This window comes from Tasmannia lanceolata, unplaced genomic scaffold (assembly GCF_043159265.1).
Source record: "Tasmannia lanceolata isolate RefF3 unplaced genomic scaffold, GAP_Taslan_0.1 ptg000029l, whole genome shotgun sequence".
NCBI classification, from domain to species: domain Eukaryota; kingdom Viridiplantae; phylum Streptophyta; class Magnoliopsida; order Canellales; family Winteraceae; genus Tasmannia; species Tasmannia lanceolata.
Window position 1 is genome coordinate 9,084,038 of NW_027518706.1, and position 22,331 is coordinate 9,106,368.

General features: G+C 38.6%; 1 long non-coding RNA gene across 1 annotated transcript; it reads right to left on the reverse strand.

Moving 5' to 3' along the window:
* Positions 1 to 7,896: 7,896 nt before the first annotated feature.
* LOC143859229 (uncharacterized) lies at positions 7,897 to 10,720 on the reverse strand. The gene is made up of 2 exons (XR_013239197.1): positions 9,714 to 10,720; positions 7,897 to 9,612 (listed from the first exon to the last, which is right to left on the reverse strand). It is a non-coding gene; the product is annotated as an uncharacterized LOC143859229 (long non-coding RNA).
* Between the last annotated feature and the right edge of the window lie 11,611 nt (positions 10,721 to 22,331).

Here is a 22,331-nt window from a genome sequence, read left to right on the forward strand (position 1 = left end):
TGATTTTATTGTAAATAGGTGATGATTTAATCACAGAAATCACAGACGGAAGGAAATATTGATAAAAAAAACACAAACCCTTCATCAACAACCAAAAAGCACAAAAAACATACATTTCCAAACGAGAAGAACAGGAAAAAAGGGTTCCAAACCCTAAAACGAGAAGAACAATTTTGTAATAACGTTTTTTGGAGGAAAAAAAAACAGAGAATAGTTCAGATCAGAACCTTAGCAACTTTTTGCCAAGAAAAAACAAGAAAAAATCTCGAAGAAAATGAAAAACGAGAGGGAATGGCGAGATTGGGCAAAAAAAAAAAAAAACCAAATGAGACTCAGGGAGAGGAGCACTAACCTTTGTAGTGTTTGCCGGAGGTGGAGCTCCCCGGAGAAGGTGATGTAGCCGGCGGGTTCGTCGAGGGCTTCGTCCAGGTAGGGTTTGGAGAGGAAAGTGACAGGCGATAAGTTTTGAGTAATATTTTCCTGTGGGCTTATGAATATTGTTTTCCCACCCATTTAGTAGGATTTTGCGGGAAAGGAAAATCACGATTATGTGGGAAAGTATATTTCCACATTTTTTTTGCAATTTTCCACGTGTGTAATCCGACATTCCCGGGAAATGAACTGAACGGCGGAAAGTAATGGTTCCCGAGAAAATAATGCCTACTTTCCTTTCCTTTCATTTCCGGGGACAACAAGTGAACAGAGCCACTCAACCCAACTGGACCCGAGAAAATTTCTCAAGTAATGTAGGGTTATGGAAAACACGACCCGCCCAGCCTGAGTTGCAACCCCTTTAGTACTGTATTGACTGAATTGGGCATTAATAAATTCACCCCCTTCTAGGATAAAGTCACCCCCTTTTCACCATATAACAAGTTTAAGAGTTAGGAATCTTAGGATCATCCTATGAAGATGATTTTAGAAAACTTAAACTTTCCTTTTTTTACTTAATGTAAATCACCAACTTTGGAGAGTAAGAACTGAATAATAGACTGCTGGATCAATTTCAAAATTTATGGGAGGGGGCGGCCGATTGCTGGAAAAATGCACTAATCATTGGCGACAACTCCCTTTTCCGGCGGCCTAAAACAAGTTTTGAAGGTTACCGGTTTTAGTTTCGATATTTAGCACCCTACTTTGAATACAAATACTTTTTTACTCCACCATCGGATCATCTTGAAACTTTATGGGATGATTCAAAGTCGAGGACGAAGGCTTCCACATTGGCCTATCGTCAAAAAATAACTCATAAAACCACCAACTTTGGGTTTTTCAGCGACTTCACAAAGAATGCGGGTTTCTCAGGAAATCATGATTTTAATTATTTCTTATTCGATTTTGAAGGCATATAGCCTTGCTCTATTACCAAATGTTAAATTAAAACTTCATGGTTAGAGTCCTTTCACGTTTGGATCTTTGGACATCAAAAGAAAAGGGAAACATTCACTTTAAGAGGGAGGATAAGAGGTATCCCATTAGCCATTACAGTTAGTTCCTCCTCAAGCTCTTCTGTATGCGTGTAGGCAGCTTTCTTTATGTCCTACCTATTATGAGAAAAGCTTTGGATCTTCTCTCCCCATTCACCCAAGTTTAGCAGATGAAGGGCCCTGCTCAAATGTAGAAATTCTCTTCAAAAGGAGTTCTTAATGTTGTATGAAGCAAGGTTTTGAATTTCAGTTTCGGTCTCCACGGAAAAAGAAACATGTCGGTTTCAGTTAAAATTTTAGTGGAAATCATGTAAAATCAAGAAAATGTATGGAAACATTAGCAAATGGTAGAATTTAAACATGAAACTTTAAGAAACGCTAGAATAAACATAAATACATATTTATAAACCATCTACAATACTTTAAAAACATCTAACACCTAGTGACTTGCACTATCGCACATTTCTAATAATTCAGTGCATTCCAAATTTCACATGCAATTCATATAAATATTTATAAACAATACATTTACCACATTTCGCATGCAATTCATATAAATGTAGCTATATAATGCATAATGATATAGTATACTACGATTATACTTACAATTTTGGTTTATATATTTCGGTCGTTTTGGTTGGTATGGAAACAAAAACATTTTGATCATTTCGTGCCAGTTTTGGCAGAAATTTAAAACCATGACAGAAAAGAGAAACCCTATTGCTAATTGTATACGTGGTAGAGAGCTTCCATCAAACTAGATCTCCTCCTTTCCAAAACATAGCCTCATAAGCTTAGCAATATGCAAGAAAATCAAAACTGTGAATTGGCACACAGTCATTCCCAACACTTGCTAATCTTAAGATCGCAGTCCATTGTTTCCTTAGAATGGGTTCATGCCAAGGCCACAAGAATGGAAACATTCTAACAACATGCGGTACTAGAATTGAAATAAGAGCCTTAGTTTAGCATGTACATTGGAACAATGAAAATAGGGTAAACCACTTTGGAGGGAACCCTCCAAATAGCTTACCGGGCCCGTTTATTTATTTATTTTTAGTGCACTTATACTTTCTAGTTCACAGAGCTATCATTAACTTCTACGAAAAAGTAAAAGACAGGTGGATCTTTACTGCTTTTAAGAGATATGTCTTTATGTGTATTGGCCTTAAAAGTAGGGAAAAAAGAGCCCTCGTCCTTGCTTTCGTTGTCAAATTGCAACCTACTTTTGTCTCTAATAATTGCCCTCTCCCTTCAACCTCCTCACTGTTGATATTTTCATTCCTTCTCTTTGCTAAAAGGGAAAGTATCAAATGGTAGTCTGCTTTCTTCTTCTTTCCCCTCTTCCTATGAGCTCTGATTTATGTACGAGCAATACATGTTGTAACTACACAACATGGAGTGGTAGACCTTTGCAGCAAAATACATTAATGGTAAGGCCTAACAAAAAATGGTACGGATAGGGGTGCAACTCAGGCGGGCTTTGTTCAGGTTGAGGCCAACCCTAACCCAACCCAAGACAATATTTCCTCAACCTTAAACTGACCCAACCTAAAGCTTGTGAAACAACCAATTACTCCAAAAGCTTAAGCTGTTGGAGAGGGTGTTATTTGACACGCCCCTCACATGTGGCCCTTATTTTTTTTGGGATCCCCTTACACGTGGATTTTCAACAAGGAGTTCTGTTGAGAAAAACAGATTGGTCCAATAAGGTCTGATTTATGGCTTGATTGAATCCAGAAATGAGAAAGGTTATTCGGTCTCTTAATTGGGCATTGTTTTAGATTTCCAAAGAAATAAAAACGAATTTGCACTTATCTGTTTTGTTGAAAACCTTATTAAAATCAGATTTGAGGAAGAGAGGCTGAGTCGTGCCACATGGTCACTCTCCTTAAGAATCGTATTCGCCCTTACAGTGCAACGGGATCCGCAAACCAACGCTCCAAGATAAAACAGCCAGAAAGGCTCCAGTCCACGTGCGCTTGCTGACTGGTCCACTCAGAACCACCTTGGAATAGTACTCAGATACAGAGGGAATGGAGGAAAAAGATGGCAGAAAACATAAGCAATGTCTTGATGTTTTTCGTTTGGAAAAATTAGAATTCGTTGCAAAAGCTGTGTTTTCCAATGGTATTGTTGTCTCTTTTTTAGAGATGAGAAAATGACTGTTGGAGGATGATTAATCACCATTATTAGTGCCTTAACTGTTTCTCTCCCAACACGGTTCACACACTTAATAGGGGTGCTAATAACAAAAACGTGGGGAGATTAAAAACTGATTTAATTTTAATGGGAAAATGAGATACGTTTTGGGCACCAAAAAGATACTTTATTGTACCCAAACCCGGACCTCAGACCATGGGCCACGGCCCGGTGAGGCGAGGCGCGCGCGTGCGTGTGTATTTTGAACAAGGACTTGCTCTTTTCTAAAAGCCTAAGATCAAACAAATTCTAAAGCCCCTTGAAGACCCAAGCCTTTCTCCAACTCTCCATCTTATATGGAAGAAAAGAATTTTGTTCCAAAGCAATGTGAGACTATTTATTTTTTTGTTGTAAATGAGAGCTCTCTTTTCAAACACACACACCAAGGACTTGGGTTCAAATCCCTATTCAAACAAAAGTCTTTTGCTTTAAAACAAGAGAATGAAACTTTAATTTGAATTTTCCCTCCAAATTTTTAAACAAAAAGAGAAGGCATCTTTGACTTTTCAACTCTTTTATCTTTTAAAAATTTCTAACAAGTTGTGAGGTCTTTTGAACCCAAACCCAGAACCTGTAGCTCTAATACCCATGTTAAACAACCAATTACTCCAAAAGCTTGAGTCGTTGGAGATGGTGTTACTTAATTATTTACTTCAACAAACCTTTGGTTGAGGAGTGTCATCCCTAACCCAACCCACGTTTAAATCTCTCAACCCTAACTCAACCCGCCTAACCCGAATATTCAAATCAGGTTGTGTTAGGTTCAGGTGCAAATCAGGTTGTGTTAGGTTCAGGTGGGCCCGGGAAAAAAGAGAGGAATAAATACCATAAAATGGATATTGCTTTTAGAGATCGGGCCGGGTTCACGTCGCAATAAAATCATGAAAAAATTCTGGGACATGACTGGGTTCTGTTAGGGTCAGGTTGGGTTCCTCAAGACCTCAACCCTAACCCAACACAAAATTAAATAGGGTTGGCCTTTTCTAACCCTAACCCAACCCAACTAAACCAAAGGGAAGGCCAACCCAACCCGAGCCAAAATTGGGTTAAACCCATCGCCCGACCCAAGTTGCACCCCTAGGTTTAAATCATAAAAAAAAGGGAAATGATATTAGCACAACCATGGTTTGATATTTTCACTAACTAATCTTGTCTTTTAGTATTTAAAGAGATGTCAATGGTTATTAAAGTTCCCAAAAAGCTCTCACAACCCAATTAAAAGAGAAAAGGTCTTGCTTAGGGTGCATTTAAAAAAGAAAAGGTCTTGATTAAGGTGCATTGGAAAAGAAATTTTACACATGTTTTAATAAAGAAATTTTACATATGTAAAACTCAAGTTGCACCCTGGGGTTTGTGCAGTTATTAAAACATGGTTGTGCTGATATCATTTCCCTAAGGCTCTGTTCAATTTTTTTCTAGCTGCAGGAAAAGAAAAGAAAGGAAAAGAATATGACGTGGAAAACTGGAAAAGAAAGGAAAAGAATCTGTGAGAAAATTCCTTTTGTGAGAAAATTCCGTTGTTCACTTGGCCGAGAAAGGAAAAGAAAGTATGCAAGCAAAGTGGTTTTCTCAGGAAAGTGATTTTCTCACCCTTTTGGTGAGAAAATTTAGAGGGAAAGTGCAAGAAAGTTGGTTTTCCACGTCATTATTTATATTTTCCACCTGTGTAATTATGCTTTCCCGAGAAAATAAGTGAACAGCGGAAAATGTCAAATCATGTCCAATCACGGGAAAATTTGGCTTACTTTCTTCTCCTTTCCTTTCTCAAGAAGGCAAGTGGACAGAGCCTAAAAGAATAGCCTTCATTGGTACATCCTATACACAGGAATTTATATGTGCATCAATTATATAAGGGAAATGATATCTGAGCAAAGGTGTTTCGATAAACATGCGCTGAACTTGTTTGTCGTGTAGTATTTAAAGGGTTTAAAGATATTTTTGAGAACCGTAATATCCTCTAAAATCCCTTTAAATACTACACGACAAACAAGTGGAGCGCTTGTTTATCGAAACACCTTGGCGCATATATCATTTCCCATTATATAATCATGCTTTCTTATTCACTGATACTCCACAACTTGACTGGGAGCGGTGTCTTCTATTCGTTCTTCTTTCCTATTATTTTGTGTAAAATCATGCTTTACCAAACATGTCATATTCCCCCAACAAGTTAAATTTAATATATCTGAATAAATCACTGTCTAATCAAGTAATAGTAAGCATAATGAATTATGAAACCAAGGGGTAAACCAAGATGAATAAAAGATTCTAGCGATAATAATGGCAATAACAAGAATTTCATAATTGAAGAAGACAAATGCTACACAAGAGTACTTGTCATCACGTGAGAAAGCAAGGGAGATGATATTTGCGGTCCCCTCTTTAATAATGGCACTCCTATGCTCACTGTACTACACTTCATTTGTACACTTCATCAATTAGCTGTTTCAGAGTGCTACGATTCCCAGAAGGGCATCAACATCATAGTAGCTAGAGTGTCTTCAATAAATTGAAAAGTTCCATTATCACAACAAGGGAGTACTGATATCATTTTCCTTTGCTGGAATTTGCCTTGTTTCCCAAGACTTCTATTTACCTAATATAGCTAGGCTAAGCTTGGTGGCAAACCTAAATAGAAAGGGAGTTGTTTTATGTTTTTATGGAAAAACTGATGTTACAAAGTCAAAAACAACTCTTCCTCATCATAGGACCGAAAGAGAATGGCAATGGAAGACTGCTTATCTCTTGGGTAAGAGAGAGGATTATTCTCTTGGTTTTTTATTCTCATGAGGTGAGAAGAAGTTGATTATTTATCTTCTAAAGAGAAGTGTACTTGCAAAAGATGATATTTTGTGTGTAAGAGTGAAATTAAAATAAATATTGAAAGAGAATTTAAACATGAATAATAAGATAAAACAGGTGAAATGTGATACTAAAACTTTGAATCTTTCTTTTTAAACATTTAATTTTAGGTGTTTACATTACTATCTTGATTATGGGTGAACACGGAAAGGCTTAGGGTTTGTGGGTTTCGAGTTAAGCCGGTCGTAGCCCTATAGTTTGCTTTAGTATAGTGGAAAATTGTGTTCTTATCCGTGGACGAAGATCTTTATGCCAAACCACATAAATCATGTGCTCTTGATGTTGTGATTGTGTGATTGCTTTACCTTGCCTTTGATTGCGGTTTTTTATCTGATTTTATACCTTGATATTCTACACCCTTGATGGCAATAATTAATTCTATCAGAAAAGGCACGCCAAACATATAAAATCACTCATTTTTCTAAGGGAAAGGTATATATTCGCCGCTATTTTTTTACTTGGGACAGCCACCTCTAGTGTAAAAGAGTAGTCATAAAAACACTAGACTAGGAGGCAGTACCGCAGTAACAAGTAAAAAACAAAAGGTGAATATATCACTTCCCTTTTTATAATTAATGTATTATTAAGTTGTGCTAATCTTTGGAGTAGTAATTATGTTATACTTGATTTTGTCAAACGTATGCTTAAATAAGCATCCAGAGAAAAGAATGTTGTGGGTTTAAGACTTTAAGATGAAGTTCATAATTGCAAAGACAATGCTAGGCACAAATGAAGTTACAACAATAAGCTAGCTTTATGACATGGCAAGTTGAAAGAAAGCAAGTGAAGATATGAACAAACTAATACTTCTTCTATGAGGAATTTGTAAACAACATGTAATTTCAACAAAAAAATACCTGTTCTTTTTTGTCTATACCTGCTGTCTTTTTGCTAATTGGACATTTATGAACCAAAAATATATCTAGTTTGGTGTTTTCCATACTTTACTGGGAGGAACCCTTTATATGGAGGCAGATATGAGGCTCTGGATTTGAATGTGGTTCGACGAATTTTTGCTTACTTCTCATCATTTTTTATTGGATTAGAGTTAATTTGTAATAATTTCCCTTCTGCAAGGTAAATTATTTATGTTTGTTGTATATATAGAGGGAAACTGATTGGATCACTGTCTGTAGATTGATGAATTGAATCTAATGATAATGGCTCCAAAGAAGTTATTGATCCTTTCTAGGTTCCTAATGGTGGTTCGGCTTGATATTCAGAGGTTAATCTCTACAGCATGAGATTGAGTAACAAATTCGGTGCGTGCAATTTCAAAAGTATTAAGGGTGTATCTTTAGCCTAAGCCAGAGATTCAAAGGGCTACTTCTGATTTTTTATTTTTTTTGAATGGCCAAAATTATATTGATGAAAAAGGAGGAAAAATATGTAGAAACACTCGGGGTTGGAGATGATCTAAGTAATAAAAGGGCAATACAAGGGCTAGGAACAAAACCACAAGAAATTTACACCCCAAGAGGGAAGGAAATTGAAGACTTCCAAATCCGAACTAGAGCATCCTTCCCTCGCTAACCTATCGGCCTCAGATTTTGCTGACCTCCTTACATCATATGAGATAGTGAAGCTCCCACCCGGTCTGATATTTCATCCTATCAATCCGTCCAACGAGTAAAATGGCAAGGAGGTGATGAACTACCTTCTAACCATTTTATCACTTTCAAAGAGCTCCTTCTTTAACCCATTTAGAATGGTGTAAGGCGTAGATTTTGCTCATGTAAACAAGTTTACAGTAGTATACTAGACCATGACAGGCAAATGTTCTACACTAAGTTCCATGCCGGAATTCTACAGCTTTAAGTTGTAATGTAAGGAAATGTGACCAGGAATCAAAATGTTTGAATGCCTTATCGTAAACTCTACTTCCCTTACCTTCAACCAAAAACAATGGAGACTGGTTTAATATGTAAATGGGTTTGACTCAATACTATTCAAATTCAAGTCCAAGAGGGTCTTTTCTCTAGATATGGATATATAGTTTCTCATTTATGAACGACCAGATCAGATGGAATCAATGTTTCCACAAAAAGGATTATTCAGAGCTACGGAGATTTGAATGACTTGGCCTAGAACCCATGAAACCCACTTCAAATTTAACATGAAACTAAGGCTAACTAATGATTTTGAAGGTTTTCATTTTTGGAAGACATTAGAAGTAGACCCACGCAAATGCACACAAGTGCATACGTACATACGGAGAGAGAGAGAGAGAGAGAGAGAGAGAGAGAGAGAGAGAGAGAGAGAGAGAGAGATTAATGTGCAAGTTGTCTTCAAAGGTGGGTACATTTCTATGAGAGATGCAAGAGTAAATGAAACCCTAATGTTTACCCTGAGAGAGAGGGCATACATGTAAAGACTTCAAAGATTAATGTGCAAGATGTCTTCAAAAGTGGGCACACTTCCATGGGAGATGCAAGTGCATGTAAATCAAACCCTCCCATGTCAAATTAAATGTTCACCATAAGAGAGAGGAAGAGGACACATGTAAAGACTTTCAAGATCCAAGTGCATGTAAATCAAAACCCTCCCATGTCAAGTTAAATGTTCACCATGAGAGGGAGAGAGGACACATGTAAAGACTTCAAAGATTAATGTGCAAGATGTCTTAAAAGGTGGGTACACTTCCATGAGAGATCCAAGTGTAAATGAAAACCCTCCCATGTCAAGTGAAATGTTCATCATGAGAGAGAGAGAGAGAGAGAGAGAGAGAGAGAGAGAGAGAGAGAGAGAGAGAGAGAGGCACATGTAAAGAGTCCAAAGGTGGGTACACTTCCATGAGAGGTGCAAGTGTAAATCAAAACCCTCTCATATCAAGTGAAATGTTCACCATGATTTATACATGTTCCTATAAAACTTCCAAGTTTCAAAGCCCACCCATCCAAACTCATAACAGTTGGAAGAGTGACAAAAATAATAAAATGAAATTAACCTACAGAAGCCATTGCAATCAAGAAAAATCAACAACCATATACACATACACACATCTATAAACATAACCAGGAAAGATAAAATAAGCAAACCCCTATTTCTCTCTCCTTGACCTTCATCAAGTCAATCATTTCTTTCGAATCTTCATTCCAGATGAGCTCCCTTTTCTCTACTCCTGAACACCAGAATACTCACAGAAAATAAACCCAAAATAGTTATGGATTCTCACTAAAATACCCACAAGAAAAAAATAAACAAAAACCAGAGAATACTCACCTTGTTGGAATATTGGAATGTTAGAATTGCTTGAGAACTTGTATATTAGTCATTTATTGCCGATGCAGCATCATCAAGATTCCCAGCCCAAAACAAAGATGAATTCACATAATCTTCATAACATCTGTGTGAATCTTGATGATGCTACATCTGCAAAGAACGACTGGTGAATCTAGTGGAACCAAAATACCTTCAAACAACAAGTTTATGGTCTCATGCAAACCCTAATAAGTTTTTTCCTGTCAAGACATGGGGCTTCATCACAATCCATGCACGATAGTAGTAAAAATAATGAAATATAAGAAATTAAAAGATAAACAACAAGGAAAAAAACAGAGAAAACCCCTTCTCAAGATTTGATTCCAAACCCCAATAAAACAAAAGAGAGAGAGAGAGAAGAAAGGTTGAGACAGAGTCATGCACAACTTCCTATAAATTGACACGTGCGGAAGCTGACGTGGCACATTACTAGTCGGTAAAACCTATAACGATGACGCGTGGGGCCAAAGGGAATCTAAGAGTTCTAAACATAGCCCACCTAAAGAAAGAAAAAAAAAAAAGATTTTTCAGCTCTTTTTTTTTCTTCCTAATTTTTTTTCCAATTGATTGTGAAAGAGAAGGAGGATTTAAAGTTTGAGACAAACCAATGAAGGTTTTTTTTCCTCATAATTCAGCGAAATTCAGGTAAGATAACACTAGTAAAAGGAATTTTAGGTATTGGGTCTTCTACTTATGTCAGATTATTGCACTAGAAAGATCTTATATGGATATCTGAGAACTAAATCAAGAAAGATTTTATATGGGTATCTGAGAACTCAAACAAGAAAGAAAAGAAGAATAAAATTGGATAGAATAAAACCCAAGTGCTACTGCTACCACATGAATGAGAATGATATAGGACAAATTTTAGAAGAAGAAAAAAAAACCATCAAAATTTCGGCAAAAACATGGAAACCTTGACTCCCGAGGCTAAGATCTGACATCGGTTTGACAAAACCGCCATGGGATGAAGAGGAAAAAGAAGAAAACGAGAGAGAGGGAGAGAGCAGGTCACTAGTGATATTTATAACTAGGGAATTTATATAAAGAAATGATAAAGATAGTTTTCTCGGAAAATGATATCACCACTGCCTTATTTTGATGATCACACTCCTCACTTTATTAAAAAGTATGGTATGGCCCGCACCATAGAATGGTCCAAACAGTCCATCATATGGTCCACAGGGGCAAAACCTATTTAGGTTGTGGCCCATATAATATGGACGGCTTGACTCGTCGTATGTTGCGGGCCATACCGTACTTTTTAATAAAGTGAGGAGTGTGATCATCAGAATAAGATAGTGGTGATATCATTTTTCATTTTTTTTTCTTTCTTTTTTAGGTTTTGGTTTTCAAGAAATGAAATGATACTTCCAGCCCTTCTGTTTTTCTTCTCTACTCTCTATTTTTAGAGAAATTATATGATGTGTGGTAGTATTAAACGCCTTTTTTTTTTCTTCAGAAAGCACGGTACGGCCCACTCTATAGGATGATCCAAACTGTACATTTGTTGGCCCCCCAATGTAAATAGGTTTTTTCCCCATAATATTTTCCATAGGATGATCCTAACCCTCCGATCTAAAGAAGTTCACATAATGTGCAATCCCTCTATAGATCGAAGGGTTAGTATCATCCTATGGAAATGAATTTTGTGGCAAAATCTAATTACGTTGTGGCCGCAATGGACGGTTTGGATCATCCTATGTAGTGGACCGTACCATCCTTTTGAAAAATATGGGTTTGTACGGCCACACATAATAAAAAAATAATTGGAGGGTTAGGATCATCCTGTGGAAATGATTTTTGTGGCGCAACCTATTTATATTGTATCCCAAGAAATGGACAGTTTGGATCATCCTATGGAGTGGGCCCTACCATAATTTTTTATAAAATAGGTATGTATTCGACCACACATCATATAAAATCTCCTATTTTTTAAGAAAAGACAAACAAAGGACGTGGAAATGCAGTTATTTAAAGGAAAAGGTAAAGAAAAGAAGGTGAGAATATAATATCACTTTCAAAGAAAGAAAAAAAGCTTTCTAATCGGCTGAAACATATCTGTATGGTACTGTACATTTTCTTCCACAGTTACCCATGGCCATCGTCTTTCTTCTACCTCTTTTTCTCTCCTTTTTCCTTTCCATCTATAGATCTCTCTCTCTCTCTCTCTCTTCACGGGTGTCCGGTGCATACACTGAATTTAGATGTACTCCAAAAATACGTAAGCCAATAATCACTCGCTGTATATATTGTTATCTTTTACACCGAATATTCTATATATATACGATATCTACTACCATCGGAGTGACGGCACCCATAAACAGATTTGTACCTCGAGCAAGTGATATGGAAGTGGATACACTGAATGTTTAGTGTATGCTTTCTCAAGGAACTGCATTGTAGTGATCTTACATATGTAAAATTCTCCATAGAATTAGAAGAAAAGATCTTGTGTTTATATTATTAAGGGTGCAACTTGGATTGGATTTACCCTATCAACGTGGACCCTAATAAAATTAGGAATTTCTTCTAATTCTTGGATGAATTACAAGCCTTGATTATTGAATGAGAACAAAAAGAAAGATCATATATAATCTAATCTAATTTCTTAGTAAGCATACCACCATAATCTAATTGCTTAATCCACCACCACAACGATCTGACAGTGCGATCTCAACTTGCCTAATCTACCACAACAACGATCCATCGGTGAGATCTCACATATTCTAACAGACCCTGACCTGAAAATAACATGGGTCGGGTTTAGAAATCACCGTCTCAGGTTAGGTTAGGTTTAAGGTTGAAAAACACGACCCAATGTCGGATCAGGTCAGGTTTGAAGAAAAATAAAACCTGAAACCATAGCTGACTCTTAGGCCCTTTTTGTGTAAGATTATGATTTATGACAACTGATTGTGAGTGCCAAACCGATTATTGGACTCTAATTTAAACATAATTTTGAGTGCAATAATCGGTTGTTATAATCTTAAATATAGGTGTCTTATGATTTTCTTAAATATCTCCTAAATAGCATGTCCAATTATTTTCAACTATATTAATATAATTGTTTTCACTTAAGTGATCAGGTTTGTGATGCGAAAAGGGAGGAGTTCTAAAATGAAGGGCAGCCCCATTGCCAAAGTGCATTAAATGGGATGAAAAGTCAAGGAACATTACATGAACTTTTGTGATTTGCATCCAATGGGGGCACCCTTTCATGCCTTTTTTGCAAGGGCACCCTTCATTTTAGAACTCCTTGAAAAAGAAGTTTTCTTAAATTTATGTACCTAAGACAACTTAAATTTAGAGACTTTCGGTGTGAAAATTTGTTGTTTTCTACAATCTTTGAAATTAACCATTATAGTAAGCTAAACAATAAAAACCCTACCCTACCCAACACAACCCGGGAAATATATATCTCGGGTAGGGTTGGGTTTTTGAATCTCGGGTTTTTCCATAAAGACTCGATCCAAGATAATTTTTCACGTAACGTAGGATTACGAAAACTTGGAAAACTTGACTCACCGGGTCTGAGTCTTTTTTAAACCCGGAAAAGAATGTGTCCCAAAGGCGGACCTCAAAATATTATATAGATAGGGTGCACTTTGGGAGTGATCTAGGCCATCCGACTAATGAGCCAGTGATCTAGACCATCCGAGCCCAGTTCAGCCTGCCTCAGGTGCTTAGAACTGGAATTCATCATGGGAATCAATGCAAGTTGCTTTATTATTATTTTTTATTTCGTTATAAAATTATAAAAGAAACAAAAATAAATGTAAAATAAAAAAAAAATGCAGGTGGGAGTTGTTTGCAACTCCAAAATTAATAAACCATTAAAAACAGGGCAGATTCCTGACATGAGGGCTTTCACCTTAAACCCGCCCCACAACCGTACAAACTGACGGGGCTGTTGCAGTCTCCTTTATTAAATGTTGGAATTTTGTATTGATCTTTCCAGAGGCCACAGATATAATTAGTACAGGTATATACTCCCGTGGTCCTAGTTTCAAACTAAATTATCATGGTGTAAGTGTCTAAGCCAATTTCGCAAAAGTTCCTTTGAAGCCCACTCTTTTTATAAGGCTCTTCCCTATTGAAAAAAAAGGGCCCCAAAATGGCTTTGAGCAAAATTTGCCTAGGAATTCCCAAGTTTCCATATATTTTTATATGAAAGCCCATTTTTAGGGGTTATTGGAGTACAATATGGCCAAGGCATCATGTGTGTTGTGGTCATGGAGCCATGACTGTGTGAGCCATCACGAGTCAATGATGGCGCTGGCTCCACTAGCCATTCTTTGTGGTTTTCCTAAGCCATTGATAGTTGTCTTCCTTAGATTTTATGGGTGACCAAAATGATAAAGAAGATGATTTGCACTGAATCTTCAATGATTACATCAACCATAACAATGCTTATATAGAGCACTTAAGGGATAAACAAGGAAATATAAACATGACATTAGAAAGAGATTATCTTAATCTAATGCAGTTGCCTAATCCAATCCAAATAGTTAATATACATTAATCAATTCTAACATTTTTACTCAAACGTATGTGGATTGCCAAAAAATCCGCCAATTTGATGCACACTGTTGAATGTTAATGACCGATGTCTGATGAAGATGTTGTATGCTGACGATGATACTGAAGATGATGGTTTCTGTCTTTTTGTTGAAGAATATGTCTGTTGGAAAATGACCCATGAAGTGGACTAAGTGGTCTTATGAACCTGGACGAATAATTGCATCAATGGGTAGAATAGAACTCAACCCTCGATGGACGAGTTTCTATAGGTGGGTTTTGATTACCGAAGCTCTTGAAAATGGGTCACTATGGACCGGACAACATATTGCCTAGATGGGCAAGACATCATGAGTCGGTTTTGGTACCGATCCTCATGGAATTTGAAATTACTCTCTCATACATGCACCTTATGAAGCTAAGGACCTCAAATAAGTGGATCATTTTTCTCAGGCACGCACATCAACTGAAATAAGCTAAAAAATGCAGAGTTTAGAAAAATAAGAAAATGTGAAGCTATTGAGAGACAATCCAGAAATCATACAAATTGTAACCTTCTTGCTAAATTTGATTAGATCTCAGTTAATTCTTCTCCAAAACCAAACGGATCTCGAGGATTACGAAAGGGACTTACAGAAAATGAAATCTCCAAGAGAATTTACCAACAAAGACTGAAATTTTTCGAATTTTTAATCAGCTTTCAACAGGGATGCATGTAAGGACAGATTTACTGCTCCTTGATAGATCTTGCAGCTCTCTCCGCCAAATTGTTTCAAACTACTGTAAATTTCTTCAAAAATTGGTTGAACTTAAAAAATTCTAGTTGTGTAAGCTCTTATACCACTTGATCCAAGTGGGCACGAAAGCGATCTTTTTTGCGATCTTGTGGATCGAATCTCTGATTGCGCAGGGATAAAAATTCCGGACATATCTTTGAAATTTGTGTTTTCTTCACCAATTTGATATAGGATCTTGCAAGGGGATGCAAGACCTTCAAGAGCAATTGAATTCCCTTGATTCACAAGGAGAAAATGAGATGGATTGGCAGAAGAAGCAGCTAAAAATCAAGCTTCAAACCTTCAATTGTCATGAAAAAACACAAGAAAACCTACTCCTTGCAAGGAAAAATCTCCTTCTAATTTCTCAAATCTAAGATCCCTTTTTTAAATTTGAATTCAAATTCAAAACTTCTACAAAATGAGAGGAAAATGCCTTTTATAGGCTACACATACAAGATAAAAGACAAGTATACCCCTACTAGAGCTAAAATGACCAAAAAGTATAAGAAGAACACAAAATAACCAAACTTCTTCTAGTGTAAAATGACATAAAAGCACATGTAAAACTAATAAAATGACCAAACTACCACTAAACAAAAGAAAAGCCTATACTAATGAGAAAACTATGCGGGTTGATGTAGTAAATCCAAAGAGGATGCTCCTGCATCAATATGTCTCAAAGATGGAGAGGAATATGATATCACTGAGTAATTTAGACTCCAAGCATTCTTGGTACTTAGCTCTGGGTGGAGGCTTAAAAATCACATGTGGTTTATATGATTCAGATGAAGGGAGACAAATGTGACGGATTATATTGTTTCATGGGAATATGGTGGCTAATAATAATCTTATAACCTTGACAGATAAAAAGAATCAAGGTACACAAAATCATAAGATCTTGTTTAGGGTCTTCTTCTCAGTTGGAGCATGTAGAGTTGTGACAAATTTCCATGGTGCAGATTAATGGTGAGAGGTAAGTTACCATATTAGGAGAAGATGGATAGAGGTTCCTGTACAGTTGACTAGTTGAGGTTACTTGGAAAAGATACACATTTGCATTAACCGTGTTGATCAAGTAAGGTGGAATAGAGTAGACTCAAAACCAGGCTGATTCGATGGTACATGTAACTGATACTTCTAAAGATCAATGGTGGCTTGCGATGATAGCAGACAAGTAGAGACGCCAAAGAAAAATCTTTAAGGAGATTTTGAAACGAGCTAAGGTGGATATTGTTGGGATATGTTGGAAAGTTGCCTTGTTTCACACGGCTTGCTATTATTAAATATAGCAATGCTGTGTGGTAAGGAAAGAGAGAAATTGGCTTGTGGTTTTTAGAAAACCAAAATTAGGAAACATTCCAATATCTAATGATTTCAAGAGAGAAGGAAAAAGTAACTTTTTCTCTTGGCTAAATTGAAGAAAAAGAAAAACGTTGTTTTGTGCCTCTTGGAATTAGGAGAAAGATTTGTTCTCTTGTGTGCACTACAAGAGAGGAAGTCAAGAGGGGATTTGAAAAGGGTTACAAGGGAAGGGTTTGAGAATCAATCAAGTGTTGGATCGATTGAAGAATCTATTGTAATCTTTGTATCTTTCTGGATTAGTGGAATATTTCTCTTGGATCGCCCGTGGACGTAGGCTTTGCCGAACCAAGTAAAAAATCTGTGTGGGTTGCAATTGTGGTTTGTTTTATCTTGCTTTAGATCGCGGATTTTGATCGGACCGTCGATTTTTTTTTTACAAACTGGTATCAAAGTTGTTGGATCAATCTAGCCGGGTAAGAACCGTGGAGCATTCGGCATTTGCGGTGGATTCTTGTCGAGGTGGAGTTTTCCTGACGAGATTGTGGGTTTGATCCACGATGGCTGTAAAAGGCTCAAACATGAAGTTTGAGGTGGAGCGATTTGATTGCAAGAGTAATTTCAGCCTATGGCAACAAAGAGTTCAAGACTTGTTGGTTCAACAAGGGTTATATAAGGCATTGTCCGGGAAAAACAAGAAGCCGGAAACAATGAAACAAGAAGAGTGGGAGGAACTCCAGATGAAAGCAGTCAGTGCTATCCGGCTATGTCTCTCAGATGAGGTAATGTACAATGTCCTTGGAATTAAAACTGCACCTAAATTATGGAAGAAATTAGAGAGTCTATACATGGCTAAATCTTTGTCAAATAAATTATTTCTTAAGAAACAATTGTATGGACTCCGAATGGAAGAAGGGACTCCTCTTATGTCCTATCTTAACACATTTAATAAGATTATAACTCAATTGTTGAGTGTTGAGGTGAAGATTGAAGAAGAAGATAAAGCTTTACTTCTTCTTGCTTCCCTTCCTCCTTCGTATGATAACCTAGTTACTACTTTGTTATTTGGAAAAGACACTTTGGTTTTTTATGATGTCACTGCAGTATTATTAGAAAATCATATACGTAAGAAACCAAGTGGGGATGATTCCCAAGGTGAAGGCTTGGTAGCAAGAGGGAAAAGTAGTGATTAGGGGAGAGGAAGATCAAAAGATAGAAGTCTTTTCAGAAAGGGGTCTCGATCTAAATCGAGAGAAAAATGTGGTAAATTCAGATGTTTCCATTGTAACAAGGAAGGCCATATAAGGAGGAACTGTAAACAATATAAGCAAGAGATGGAGGAAAAGAAGAATAAAACTTCTGATCAGGCCAGTGTTGCAACTGAGAGTTCAGATGGTGATGGAGATGTCCTATCAGTCTCCACGTAAGTAAATCACTTGAGTGAGACCTGAATTTTGGATTTAGGGTGTTCTTATCATATGTGTCCATATAGGGATTGGTTTGACACCTACCAACCCTATAATGGAGGAACCGTTCTGATGGGGAATGATGCAGCATGTAAGACCAGTCAGCATAGGCACCATTAAAATCAAGATGTTTGATGGGATGGCGAGAACTCTATTTGATGTGAGGTATGTCCCAGATTTGAAGAAAAATCTTATTTTCTTGGGGGCCTTAGATACAAGTGGGTGCAGTTTCATGGCAACAAGAGGAAACCTTAAAGTGACTAAGGGGGCAATGATTGTCATGAAAGGAAAGAAAGAAGGCAACTTGTACAAGTTGCTAGGGAATACAATGACAGGTGGAGCAGCTGTTACTACTCCAGTTGACTCAGGTACAGATGACACGGCTCTATGGCACATGCGTTTAGGCCATATGAGAGAGAAGGGGTTGCATGTTCTTCACGAGAGAAAATTGCTTAAAGGGGTGAGAATGTGTAAACTGAGCTTCTCCAAATATTGTTTGTATGGAAAGCAGTGCAAGGTCAGATTCAAGACAGGGCGACATATAAGTAAGGGTTATTTCTTTCATTGATGACTACTCCAGAAAAGTATGAGTGTATTTTATGAAACACAAATCAAAGGCATTCACAAAATTTAAGCAGTGGAAAGCAAAAGTGGAGAAGCAGACAGGAAGGCATGTAAGTTACTTAAGAACAGATAACGGGTTGGAATTCAAGAACAGGGAATTCAACAGATTCTGCAAGGACGAAGGAATTACGAGACACTTCACTACTCCAGGTAGTCCACAGCAGAATGGTGTAGTTGAGCGCATGAACATGACACTTTTGGAAAGAGCAAGACGCATGAGATTGAATGCAGATCTTCTAAAGCATTTTTGGGCTGAGGCAGTTAATATGGCATATTTTCTAGTGAACATATCACCGTCTACTCCTATTGACTTTAAGATTCCAGAGGAGGTGTGGACAGGGAGGACAATTGACTATTCTGCATTGAGGATATTTGGTTGTACAGCATATGTTCACATTCAGAGTGAGCAGCGGTCAAAGTTGGATCCAAAGTCCAAGCTTTGTATATTTCTCGATTATGAAGATGGAGTTAAAGGCTATAAGTTTTGGGATCCAGTTGCTCAAAAGGTGCTCATCAGCAAATATGTGGTGTTTGATGAAAGCCACATGGTGAAAGGAAACAGTGGTGAAGAATCTCAACAGAAGACAGTCCATGCTGATGGAACCTCGATAGAGGTGGAGCTTAGTGATACAGATGTAGATCCTAAGCAAATTGAGGGTGTTGTAACACCTCAATCTGGCAGTAGTAATGAGCCACAGAGGTAGCATGAGAGTCTTGCTACACGCAAACCAAAGAGAAATACCAAAGCACCGGTCAAGTACGATTTTGAAGATATGTTATATTTTGCTTTAGTTGTTGGTACGGGTGACCCTTCTACTTTTCAGGATGCTATTAGCAGTGCGCAGCATGATAGGTGGATGACAGCTATGATGGAAGAGATGGCTCCAGAAGAACAATACTTGGGAGCTTGTTGAAAAGCCCACGGACAGAAAAGTAATCGGGTGCAAGTGGATATTTCGAAAGAAAGAAACTATATCAGAGAATGAAGAAGAGAGATTTAAAGCTCGATTAGTAGCTAAAGGCTACGCATAGGAAGAGGGGGTCGATTATAATGAGATCTTCTCTCCAGTAGTGAAACACACATCCATACGTGTTTTATTGGCGATGGTAGCTATGACGGATTTAGAGCTAGTGCAGCTCGATGTTAAGACAATGTAGACACCCCATTTTGACCAAGCCCTAAAACAAAAAAAGTAAAAAAAACAAAAATTGGAAAATCTCTGGCCAGCTGGGCCCGGATCAGTCCTCGAGTGCAAATACATACATATATATATATATATATATATGTAAATAAATAAAAATAAAAAAAATTTAGCAACTCAGGGCTCTGGGGTTAAATCTTGAATAGTTCGAGACCGTAAGTGGGCCCCCTGAAGTTTCGTCGAGATTCGACAGAATTTTGCCTGGGTAATGGGGTTTATTTCGAAAAATAGTGCAGAAGAGGGTCGAATTAGTCAAGTCGGGGGTACCCTGGGCAGAGAAAAGCCAGTGAAAAATCCAAAAGGGGGCTGTCCAGGTAAAGAAGAGTGGGGACAAATTCGCCATTTCTCTTTAAATAAGCCGTCGGGCTAGGGTTTCAAAAAAAAAAAAAAAAGAAAAAAAAGAAAGAAAAAAACAGAGAGAGGGAGGAGCCGCCGCCCACCATCGCCTCCATTCCACCATCTCCTCCGGCAATCTCCCTTGCCGTCGGCAAGCCCCCGTCCACACCACCATCATCTCGGCACCGGCAACCCTCATCGCCACCTCCCTTCTTCACCTCCACCTCCACCCACAGCCACCGTATCCCAAAACCCATTTCAAAAAAAAAAAACCCAAAAAACCCACCACCATCCCTCCGGCCAGCCTCTCCTCCCCCACCTTCTTCTTCTTTCCCTCTCCACACCTCCCAAACCCCAAACCCATTTCCTTCGGAAAACCCCTTTCTCTGCAACCACCTCCTCCTCCTTCCTCAGCTCCACCACCACCACCCACACCACCAGCAGCCACCAAAACCCTCCGAAAATCCTCCACCATCCTCCACCTCCACCTTCCACAACCCCCAAATCCGAACCCACTCTCTACACCTACCAAAAATTGAAACCCATAGCCACCAGCCGCAACCCCACCCCATTAAAACCCACCTCACAGCCACCCACCTCCAAGCCGCAACCACACCCCGTCCAAACCCACTTCTCAGCCACCGCAACCTCCACCACATCAAACCCATTCCACCGCCACCATCTCTCCTCCATTAAACCGCCACCCCCTCTTTTACCCAAAACCCAAAAAAAAAGGGGAGAAAAAGATCGAGAAAGCAGAGGAGAGGAAAAGAAAAAAAAGGAGGAGGAAGAAGAAGAAGAAGCTCCACCTCTCCTTCTCCGGCCGGCGGCCCACCGAAATCCGAACCTCCTCCGGCCACCCCACCGCAAACCACCAGCTTCTCCACCCTCTCTGCATCCACCGTTTTCATTCCCACCACCCCCATCATAGCCCCTCTCCACCGCCAGCCGCCTCCATCCCCGATCACCTCCCCAAACCCTTTTCTTTAAGCCACCATCGCACCTCCCTCTCGGATTTTTGCGATATTTATCGCAAAAGAAAAAGAAAAAGAGAGAGAGAGAGAGAGAGAGAGAGAGAGAGAGAGAGAGAGAGAGAGAGAGAGGGGGGGTCAGTGGTTCGTCTTCGTCTGGTCACCAACCGGATTTTCGCTTCGCAACTCATGCCTTCGACATTGCAGGAATTGGTTTCCTGTTAAAGAACTCCGGCAAAGGCGATCCAAGGTCGTTCCTACTCGGTAATCCCTTTCCTTGCACTCTAATTTCATTGGTAAAATGCTTTGATCTCTAGTTAAAAAAAATCGTAAACTCAGCTTGTTTCCTCTGTTCCAAGTGATTTCTTGTCTGGACACTTATAGAACTGTGATACTCATTGAGGGAAATGCTAATAATGTTAATGTCATTGGTTTGCATAGGCAAAGGCAGCAAAATCTTAATACCCACTTCACATTCTTGATTTCTTGCACTGCCCAAGTTAAATGGTTTTACACGATCTGCTATGTATCTTATGACCAATTGTATTGCCTGTGGACTTTGGAAACAAAATGCGCGAACTATTAATTCAAGGTATTATTGCAAGGGATGATTTGTTGGCCTCCATCTCCTTATAGCAAGGCTTTCACTTGTATTGTGGTCGGAATCGGAAGGTGCCCTGTTTGGATTTGTCAATTCGCAATTTCACTGTTTGGGCTCATTTGGGTTAGCGGAATTCAAGAGGACTTCACTTTAGCGTAGGGCATATAGGAGTTTTGGATGTAATCCCTTGTTGTAGCTTTTCATCTTGATTTGTGTTCCTCAATGTGAATATTCGAACTATGCAGGCATGGGGTATTTCCTTGGGGTACTCTTTGCATCTCGACATCCTATCGATTTTGAGAACGCCTCGTCGGGTCAAGGCTATAACGGAATGTATCTTGAGACAACCCCTTCCCTTCCTGCCTTAGAGTCTTCGCAGGTTAAGGGATTTCTTCCTCTTTAGAGTCAGTCCTAGAGAGTTTAGGAGTCAGTCCTACCATCCTAGGGTTTAGGTGTCTGTCCTTCCCCTGTAGAGTTTAGGATTCCGTCCTATCCCTTCATAAAATTTAGGATTCCGTCCTTGCATCTTTCAGAGTCAGTCTTCAGCATAGGAGTCAGTCCTTCAGTCTTTCAGGAGTCTGTCCTATCATCATAGGGGTTAGGATTCTGTCCATCCCCTCATCAAGTCATGTGATTTTCATCCGCTCCTGCAAGGTATAGGATGCTGTCCAACCCTTGCAGAGTCGTGATTCTGTTCATTTCCCCCCCGCAAAGCATAGGATGCTGTCCAACCTTTGTGGGGATATCAGGAGTCCGTCCTCTCCTTATGATGATAGGATT